Below are 10,532 nucleotides of genomic sequence, written 5' to 3'. Positions count from 1 at the left end.
TAGATATCAAGCTTACAAAGGAGCTAGTTATTGAACATGAACTGGGGCTGTATCCAAAGATAAATAGAAAGAAGATTCCAGTAAGAAAGAAGTGAAAGAGCAATCCTGTGGGATAAAAATAAGCCAACAAGGCCTTTCTGGGATTGGCCTTAAAGGTCAACTTGAACTTGAATAGTCCAATTTCAAAAGCAATCACAAATGCTTCCCCTCCCAGTGTCCACACCTTTGGGCAATTCTGTTCCACCCTGGAGTGGATGCTGCCAGTCACTTGGATCAATGGGATAGAAGGTAGTAGATGTGATTTAGATGTGTGCAGCTTGCCTCCTTCAGTGCTGCGCCAGCAATGAGCACAACCAAATGTGTAGGAAGGAGTTTTCACCTTGGGCTCACCCTAATGTATTTCTGCCACCATAGGTACAAACCCGCTCTGGGAAGTTGGAGGATGGGAAATGTGTGACTCAGTCCCCTGCAATGTTCCAGTCAATGCCAGCACCACCTGAGGAACAGCTCTCCAGCTCCTCACAGATGGCCAGATGCACAGGTAAGCCCTGTAAAGATTGGTAATGTGGCCCAGTGGAACCCAGTCCAGGACTATGACCAAAATAAATGGTGGTGGTTTTAAACCATTGCACTTTAGAGTGGCCTGTGAAAGACTCCAAAGCTTGTTGATAATGGGGTCATTGGAAGGTAGGGGCATGTGAGTCACATGAGCAACCTGTCCAAGTGGGGGTATACTTAGAGAATTGTACATACATCAGAAATATAAGATTAATCAAAACAATTGTTAGCATAAATTTGCTTCAAAATAAATAGATCGATGAGTGATTATTGAGAGCAAAGGGTAGTAATTTCCAATCTCATACAGGCTTGACACTAGAGATGTCTGGGGACCAGGGTCATCAGTATCACCTGAAGCTTTCAGGAATATGGAAGTCATGCCCCACTCCATTCAGATCTAAGGCTCCTGATAAGAATTCCAACGTCAGGCTCTTCTTCAACACTATTAAAGCTTTTAGCAGCAATATCCCATCTCTCCAATAGAAGCAGAATCCACGTGGCCCACTCACCTTACCTCATCCTCATATTTTGATCAGATTTCCTTACTTCTTTAGTTGCTTCAATATCCCTTCCCCTCTACCTGTTCCCTACCAGAGCTTTAATAGACAAACAAACAAAACAGTCATCTTCATCCTTTGAAGTTTCATTATAAAAAACAAAAGCTGTGTGTGTGTGTGTGTGTGTCTGTCTGTCTGTCTGTCTGTCTGTCTATGTATTTTCTTAGGCACTTTGAGTGAGGCCCAATAAATACAAGTGTTTTGCCCATGCAGGTTTTGAACCAATTAAGAAATAAGATACATAGAGCCCAAGATATCATCTTTATCACTGATAAAGTCTACATTAGAGATGTTGCCAAATGAGCTCCCCTTGCGGTGTCTAGAACTGGCCAGACACACCTGTGATCAGGGCTGACCCAGGGCAGTCTCCCCCTCCCACTGGCAGGGCAGCTGCCTTCTCTAAAGAAAGGAAGAGGAAAGGCCTGGCTGTGTGGAGAGATGGAAGCAGATGAGGGGCTGGCAGGAGCTGGGAGAGTTGCTGCTACAGGAGAGGAGGGGAGGACAGGATGGAAGAAGGCTTGGGGGGGGGGGCTGGTTCACAAAACTTGACCATCACAGTTGTTCAGAAGTAGCTTAAGAACCAAATGCCTATATATATATATATATATATATATATATATATATATATTTGTTGTAGTTGGACATTTATTTATTTATTTTTAAGTGGTGCTGAGTGAACCCAGTGCCTCGCACGTGCTAGACAAGTGCTCTACTGCTGAGCCACAACCCCAGCCCCAAGAACCAAATTCTTTAGCAATGTTCTTTAGTGATGTCTGACAAATGGTATTATCTTTGGTTAAAATGAAAACATGCATATTTTAATTTATGATTATTTTGAAAATGAGATTAGAGTTGAGATTCATAATTAAGGATAATTGCTACAGCTTAAAAGTCCCCATTTAAAAAAAAAAACTCTTTGAAATTGAATCCTTGCTGTGAGCTATTAAGAGGTGGGACCAAGTGGGACCTCTAAGAAGTGATTACGTGAATTCTGAGGTCATGAATGGATTAATCCATTTCAGGATAAATGGGTTATCTTGAGAGTAGATCTCTTGTGGAACTAATTTGTCTACCTCCTCCAGACTGTGCAGTGAATCCCCAAAAGCAAGAAGATATATGGCCCCAAGACCTTGAACCTCCCAGCCTCCAGAACCATGATCTGAAATCAACCTTTCTCATTTATAAAGTACCCCAGTCTTGGGTATTGTGCTATACTAACAGGAAATGGACTGAGCCAATAACAAAGAACATGTTCAAAAGTTCATGAACAGAAACAATGAGTGCCACCCCCCACACCAGCCCCCACAAAATGCTTGCCAGACAGAAAATGTTTCTTGGACTCTTCTGTGAGTAAAAAAATAAACTTCTATTATGTTTCAGCCATTATACAAATATTTCTCTTATGATACAGAAAGATATTGCTGAAAACCACACACTCAGCAAAATTATACATTAAAAAGAATGCATTTAGGAATTTTAGGATTATAGTCAAACCACTAAAAATTTATGCAACTTTGTAACTCGAGTGCTAACAAAAACTGTAATTGGTATCTTGAGAGACAACTTGGACAGTCTAAGCAGGAAGCTCAGCATGATTGGAGGTTGCCTCAAGGCTAGTAAAACACTATTAAAAATGATTTTGTGAAATTGAAGAGACAGAATAGATTAGTCACTGCTAGAGCCAGGAGTGGGGATGACAGGGGCTGGGCACAGCTACGAAGGATCCCTGTAGTAATAGACCAGAGCTGCAGCTTAGTTTTGTGGTCATACTAATGTACACATGTAATAAAATCACAAGGAATAACACACACACACACACACACACACACACACACCCGCAGTGCCTGTAAAATAGGTGAAATCTGGATAAGCCCTGTGGATTGTTCCAATGACAACTGTCAATTTCCTGGTTTTGATGTTGTACTATAGTTGTGACAGATGTTACCATTGAGGAATCTGGGTTGCAGGGTGTAAGGGACCTCTGTATACACAATTTTTTGTGTTTTTGATTTTTTTTTGCAATTTCCTGCACATCTATAATTATTTCAAAATCACAAGTTTAAAAAAAAAAAAGACTTAAGCAGAAATGCTGTCTGTGGTTGGAGGAATAATACAGATGTAAATGGAGCTCTGGGCCATTGGGACGGCATCTCAGCAGCCAGAGATATAGACTGTCCTGAGCAGCCCTGGGAGTCCACCTGTCTAGGAAGAAGGCTCCAGGTAGTGCCCTCGTTTTCATTTTATTAATATAAAGCAGAAAATGTTCTTGCCTGTCTATCAGCTGAGCTGAGGGCTTTTTTTTTTCCTTTCTGTTGAAGGTTATACAGAATTCTTCTCCCACTATTCAAACTCCTCTTCTTTCAATGTATGTTAACATTTTGAACTTGATTTGTCTTCTTTGTTCAGGATCTACCTCGTCATTTAGGATGGTATCACTCAATTGCCAAGTGGGACATTTTCCAAATATGACCCGTAATATATTTAAGGTTGGAGGTTTTTCTGGGAAGATTTGAATCATAGGAATGTGCCTCCCCTTTGTGGAGATACTCAGGTATGTTTCTGGGAATGAGCTTCTGCAGATGGTTGATGACCCCTTGTGGAAATGAAGACACAAAGCTCTACAAAGGCATGGATGGTGACTGCAGAAGCCCTCGATTCAGAGATTTTAATACCAGCGCATAGGAATCCTAAGGCTCATTTGTTTGAAATGCAGATTGCAGACTGGAGAAGTGGCTTCATGGTAGAGCATTTGTCCAGCATGTGTGAGGTCCCCAGCAGAACACACACACACACACACACACACACACGGAGATTATCTAATCTGTTCCCAGAATTTCTGAATCTGTTGGTCTGGGGATGAGATCCAGGAATCTGTGGTGTAGGGTGCACAGGTTCAGGGGGTCCAGGGGGTACAGATGCTGCCTCTCTGAAGGCTGCTCCTTAAAAAGCACACACTGAAGTCCAGAGCAAGGAGACGCCCTGCCCACTCGCTTTTAGGTATTTAGCTGACTTCCTGCTGAAACAGTACAATTTGGCCTAACAGTGAGCTGTGGAAGAGATGAGTTGAGCGATGCTTCAAAGACATGCTGAGCAAACTGAAAAGCAAGGGAAAGCACCGTGACATCCCTTCCAAAAGCTGGGGATTGACAGCCGCTGACGGTCGTGCTGGTACCCGTGTCACCTTTGAATACAAAGAACGGAGGGTATTTTGACTTATTTCAGCAGGGATAAAACGAGAGGGAGGAAAAAATTCCCCTGACTAACTTCCTCCTCGGAAGCATCAATGTAGAATAGTAATGCCTTAGACTCATGTATCAGCTTCCCAATCATCAACTTATCACAAGAGGATAAGTGTTGAAATCATCTGCCCCTAGGCAAATGGCGCACTTCTTGAAATTCTGTGAATGTTGGAAAATGTACATTTGAAAACTACACTCCAAGTTCTTTAGGGCTTAGAAACATTTCTTTCTCAGGATGTTAAGAGAAGTCCAGTTGAACAAGTGAACACAGACAAAGGCAGAGGATGAAGACATCAAGGAAAATCCCATGCCCATGTGACATGGTGTGGCATTCAAATGTTTTATTTATTTTTTTAACACATAAAAAACTGTGCCTATGCAAAGCTTATTATATATTAGATGCATAAAAACATTGTGTAATGTTCACAGCAGGGTCAGCATTTCTGTCTTCTCAAAAATATTGTCCTTGGATAGAGGACATATTAGACATTAAACTTAAAGGTATACTGCACTTGATCTTAGCCAAAAGATTGAGAAGCTATTGCATTTGAATTTATAAAAATCATGAGGCCTGGGGTTTGATGACACTGTCCCAAATTCTCCCTGGAGGAGGACATCTTTCTTCTTACACTTTGGAAACACCAATGTCTACTCAGCTCATTTTTAGAATTTGAATTTGGAACTTTCTTGGCTTCTGTAAGACCATAGTTCATTGTTTTTGTATATTCGACATTGAGTGCATTATCCAACATGTGAAAGATATTCAGTAATATCAAAAGAATGAAGGGTCTCTTCTAGAATGCACGAACCAAGGGGAACCTGGAATGGAGGGGAAAGAGGGAAAGAAAAGTGTGTCTCCAGGTCCCTTTCTTTTTCTTGGCTTGTAATTCCAAGTACCTCATAATTTGTTCAAATCTAAAGAGCTAGCCAGACAGGAAGAGGCAGAGAAAACTGCAGAGAGCAAGAAACAACAGGTATTCCCCCAAAAGTCTGGCAATCTTCAACAAATAATGCCAAGGCAGGCAACTCTAAATAAGCATTTGAATCAAACAGAATGTAACCAGGTGCAGTGGTGCACGCCTGTAATCCCAGCAGCTCAGGAGGCTGAGGCAGGAGGATCACAAGTTCAAAGCCAGCCTCAGTAACTTAGCAAGGCCCTAAGCAACTTAGTGAAAACAGCCACATAAATAAAAAGGGCTGTGGATGTGGCTCAGTGGTTAAGCACCCCGGGTTCAATACCCGGTACCAAAAAAAAAAAAAATAGAATTTAAAGGTAAGAATAACAATACCAATAACTGCTGTACCACATCTTTATTTGAATTATTCCATTTAGACCATACAACAATCCTGTGTGTGGAATTATTGTCTGTAAGGGACTTTGTTCACGCTATTCATCACTACATCCCTGCTACCTAGTGATTGTCCTAATAATAGTGTTTCAATAAACAAGGAGTGATCGAATGAATCCTCCCCTTCACAGGCAAAGAAACTGAGGCACAGAGTGGAAAAGGAGCCGTATCTGAATAGCCAGATGTGTCAACAGGTGCAACACACACCAGTGGGTCATCTGTGCAACTGCAGGTTTCTGCATTCAGTGTTCTCTCCCCACACTGCCAACTGTGAATCTGAGCCACCAGTAGGTGGCGTCTCCATTTAATATTAATATTAATGCTCCCCACACTGTAGCTCCTTCCAAACTGAGTAAGACTGTTTTCAAGCACTTTAAAACAGTAATTTATAATTAAGGTAAAATATCCATGTAACTTGGAATTGTACCCCAGTGGCTTTTTACAAATGTATTTAAAATGACTATTGGCTGCGGGTAGAGGGGTGAATCGTGCCCTCCCACTTCCAAGCTGACCACATGGTAATCCCCAGAGGCTGTGAATGTGACCTTCTTTGGAAAAACAGTCTTTGCAGGTATAATTAAGCTAAGCAGCCCAAGATGAGGTCATTCGGGATTAGCCGGATAATTACCTAAATCCATGTGTTTTTGAAAGAGCAGAAGAGAAGGTCCTGCAATGTCAGAGCCCGAGACTGGAGTGAAGCAGTCACAAGCCAAGGGATGCCTGGAGCCCCAGAATCTGGAAGAGGCCAGGAAGGTTCTCCCCCAGAGCTTCCGGGGGAGTGCAGCTTGCCAACACTTGGACTGTGGGCTTATGCTTCCAGAACTGTGGGAGAAGTTCGTTTTCTTTAGGGCTCCCCAGGGTCATTTGTTACAGTAGCCCTAGGAAACTGATGCACAGTCCACAAAGTTCAGATAAATAAAACTGAATTAAAAGCAAAGCAAGATTGTTTAATAAAGCCATGAAGTTTCAAACTCAGGTATTTAACCAAAATGTTCAATCTACTAAAACATAGCTCTTCCATCCATAGATCAGTCGAACATGAATGCTCATATCATTTGAGAGAAGTACACTGGAGACGTGTGTTTTGATTTCCCCAGAGATACTGAACCTTGTCTCTTTCCTAAGATCGTACCACTCCCATACATCATTCAGGAACAATGAGGTATTCAATTGTCCATGAAAATTTTTCCAAGTGCAGCATTAGAAGCAAAGCAGAGATTACATGGAGATAAATGCACGTTACAGTTGTCCCTGAATAAGCCTTCTTGTCTTACTTATTATGACCTTGCACAGGTATTCATTCAAATACAGGTGGCAAACCCTGCATCTAGTGGGTGCCAGGTGCTCTAGTAGATGTTGAACAATGACACATCAGATATAGTCCTTGCATTTTGGTTGAGACCATCAAAGTCAATGAAGAGATACGTACAAAACAGGTATGGTGCGTGTGATGGGTGAACAAGCTCCTGGGTGGTGGAGGCCCAAATAAGAGGTGTCCCTCACTCAGGGCGAGGAGGAAGAAATAAGGGGATGAATCTTGAAAGCACAGTCAGGAGGTTAGGGGCTTGGTCACATTGTACAGGGAGAACATAGAGATCTGGCAACTAACCAAAGGATTAGGAGTCCAAATTAGAAGACTATACTGTGCAAAGGCTGGAGAAGCAAACAGGACCATGATGGTGAAGAATCTTGGTAAGGAAGAGGTCTGAATTTATCCTTTAAAAAAAAAGGGAGCTGGGGTTTGGGTTTTAGCTCAGTGGTAGACCGCTTGCCTAGCACTTGTGAGCAACTGGGTTTGATCTTCAGCACCACATAAAAATAAATAAAATAAAACAAAGGTATTGTGTCCATCCAAAACTAACTTTTTTTTAGAGGAGCTATTAAAGGACTTCACATCAATCATTGTGTGAGAGGACCGTGTTGTTTTGAAGGATGGTGAATCTGTTGGTGTGTGATGCTGGATGAGAATGGGCAGGAATCACTGGGGTGTGGCTCAGTGGTGGAGCACTTGGGTAGTGTGCACAAGGCCAGTGAACCAGGCAGGAGGCTGTCACTGCCAGCCACCCAGATCTTAGGAAAGGAGGCCTCGGAAACAAGCACGAAGAGCTGGAGGAATTCCAGAGAGCGGGATTCAGGGCCTCGTTCTTAGCACTGGGTGTGGGAGCAGGGAAAGGAACAGCAGTACTCAAGAAAAATTCTCACTCGTTTGTGAGTGAAATCTCCTGAAAGATTAAGTGTGGTCTTTTCTTCATCGCTGTGCCAGCCCAACCACTGAACAACGTAAGTCCTCAATTTATTAGCAGTTTGATTGAATTTCCCAAGTTTCTATTAGAAACAGAGGCTCCAGGTACCTTCCGTGGTGTTCACGGGATACCCTTCACTTTCAAGTACATAAAGCTGCTATGAGACATAATTTAGGGCTCTCAGAAGGGCCTCCTGTTTTTGTTCATCTGTCCGTTTAGCAGCTTCTTGCTGGATTAATGGCCTGGTGCATGAATCACGATGACTATTCGCACAGGATTGAGGGCTGACAGGAGGGCTGACTATTCGCACAGCTCTCTCCTGGTTCCGAAGCTGCCCGAGCCCCAGGCAAAGGTCAGCCAGGGTTGAGGTTCCCCATCCCACCCACCCGGCCCCCAGGTCTCTCACAGGACGCTGTAGCATACATGTTTATACTCATTCTTCACAAAGGCCACTGTTCATGTCTCTCTTGCTACAACCCCTAAAGAAATTCTTAGGGTACTATCGACTGAAACCTTTTAAAATCATTTTTGACCGAGTGGCTTAGCTCAGGAGGTGCCGTGTTCATGGATACAAAAGAGCAGACTCACTTCCTGGAGCCAAAGCACCTCCAGCATGCTTTGACAGACAGACTCACACACCAAGAAGAGAAGAGAAGCAGGGAGCGCAGGAGGACCATCTACAGAGAAGCGATGGAGGAGGTAATGGCAGGGAGTCAGTCAACAGGGAGAGATGACGGGGCCTGGAGGGTAGAGAAAGCCTCACAGAAGAGATGGCTTGGATTGGGGCTTGGTTTGGGTGTAGCTGACATGTTGGAGGAAGTGCTACTGGCACTGAGGGTGGAGTCATTCATTCGTTGGTTCGTTCATGGCATGATATTCAGCATCCCTGAATCCTGGCCACCACCAAGTGCCATTAGGGCCAAAGTACCAAACCCACCCCAGCCAACACACACACTTCAAATGATCCCTGGAAGACTGCTTCCCTGGGCGTGGGCCACTGATGGATAGCAGAGGCGAATGTGAGAGGTGACGCAGAAGGAGCCGCCCAGGATGTCAAGGGAAGCCCCAGAGGCTCATCTGGAGACCACTGATAGGATGGAGGTAGATGCACTAGGAAACAGCACCTCCAACAGCTAAAACTGGGGTGTGTCTCCAGGTGCTACTCACAACACACTCAAAGGACTCCAGAAGACCTTGTTATTCATGACAGACAGGTCCGACTGAGAAGTCAAAAGCTTGTAGTGGATGGGATATGGGCTTGTATCCTGGCCTCAGCTGGAATATCAGAGTCACTGTTTCCCTGGGCAAGAAACTCTTGTTCTCTCAACCACCTCTGGCATCAGAATGAACACTTCCTCCAAGAGTTGGCATCAGGTATAAGAAGCACCAGATTCATGGTGGTTCTCAAATGATTGTTAAGAGCATCTGTGTTAATATTTTTTATTGGTTGTTCAAAACATTACAAAGCTCTTGACATATCATATTTCATACATTATATTCAAGTGGGTTATGAACTCCCATTTTTACCCCAAATACAGATTAATTGAGGGACTTAGGCCGAGATGGAGTATAAGAAAAATGACCAGGAGGACTATCTGTGGAAGGACCTACAAAATTTTCGGATGGTCTTGAATGAGCTACATTGTTCAACACCTACTATGTCCTAAATACTTATTTATCTCAACATCTCTGGGGCAGGCTTTAATTACTTTGCAGATGGTCAATGAGACTCATAGAAGTTAAAAATTGACTAATATGCATAAAAAGTGACCACTCTGATCCCTCCATCACATTACTCAGATACTGAAATTTTATATAAATCATATACTCAACATAAAAGATAGAACTATAATGCTTCTAGGAAATAAGAGCAATTCCTTTGAAACCTTGGGTTAGGCAAAGATTTCTTAGAACAAACACAGAAGCACTAACTCGTAAAGAAAAAAGTTGACGCACTAGACTCCATCAAAATGTAAAACTTCTGTTCATCAAATAATACTTTTAAGAAACTGATCCTTTTTAGACAGAATACAAAAAAAACCCATTAACTGTAAAAGAAAACCTGATATATTAGATTTCATCAATATACTGTACTTGTTATGCCTTAAGAGACACAAATAAGAAAGTGAAAAAGCAAGTGGAGAAAAATTCAGAAGACATAGATGTAGCTCAGAACTTATATCCACAATATGGGTTGACCTTCTATATATCAATAATAAAAATGACCAAAAGCTAAGCCAAAAGGTGAGCAAAAACTCAGACACTTCACTAAGAAGTTATTCTTTGTAAGGTGTTCCTCAGGAAAATGCAAACTAAAACCACAACGAATATCATTTCACACCCACTAAAATAGCTAAAATTAAAAAGGGTGATAACTCAGACATTGGTGAGACTGCAGAGTAAATGACATTTTTTATATGTTGCTTTCATATATTGCTGAGTTCATTTGTAAGCCCAAGTGTAAAATGCTAGTCTTGCTTGAGACCATCTGTCAGCAGTTGTTAAGTTATACTTAAGTTCAGATCCAGTAGCTCTATGACTACATACCCACCCAAGAGCAAAGGAAGTATACATCTACAACAGTCC

At 42.4% G+C, this 10,532-nt stretch overlaps 1 pseudogene; it reads right to left on the bottom strand.

The window, feature by feature from the left end:
- Positions 1 to 4,744: 4,744 nt before the first annotated feature.
- LOC124078849 (U2 spliceosomal RNA) lies at positions 4,745 to 4,896 on the bottom strand (annotated as a pseudogene).
- Between the last annotated feature and the right edge of the window lie 5,636 nt (positions 4,897 to 10,532).

This window comes from Marmota monax, unplaced genomic scaffold, assembly GCF_021218885.2.
Source record: "Marmota monax isolate L192 unplaced genomic scaffold, Marmota_monax_Labrador192_F-V1.1 WCK01_AAM20220418_F8-fsc00009, whole genome shotgun sequence".
NCBI lineage: Eukaryota > Metazoa > Chordata > Mammalia > Rodentia > Sciuridae > Marmota > Marmota monax.
This window is presented reverse-complemented; position numbering and strand designations above follow the sequence as displayed.